At 31.9% G+C, this 216-nt stretch overlaps 1 protein-coding gene across 1 annotated transcript in view; it reads right to left on the bottom strand.

The window, feature by feature from the left end:
* Window positions 1-216, bottom strand: part of LOC119592685 (SH3 and multiple ankyrin repeat domains protein 1-like) — a gene marked incomplete at its 5' end in the record, with an annotated part of 15810 nt that overhangs the window by 3325 nt on the left and 12269 nt on the right.

The raw sequence follows: 216 nt of genomic DNA, 5'->3' as shown, positions 1-216 counted from the left end.
AATCACTTGAATAAATTTATGGACAGGATTAAGAACACTAAACTGTAATTATTTTGATTACGAGTTTATGTCAGATGCATAAAATACAGGAGCCAATCCATAGCATTTGTGTATCACAAAGAATTATGATACTTAAGCTGTCAACCAATTACAATGTGGATTTCATGTCATTCCTTTGCATTCAGATACTCCCAAGGAGTCTTAAGCAATGATAAT

This window comes from Penaeus monodon, chromosome 30 (genome assembly GCF_015228065.2).
Source record: "Penaeus monodon isolate SGIC_2016 chromosome 30, NSTDA_Pmon_1, whole genome shotgun sequence".
In the NCBI taxonomy this organism is placed as follows: Eukaryota; Metazoa; Arthropoda; class Malacostraca; order Decapoda; family Penaeidae; genus Penaeus; species Penaeus monodon.
This window is presented reverse-complemented; position numbering and strand designations above follow the sequence as displayed.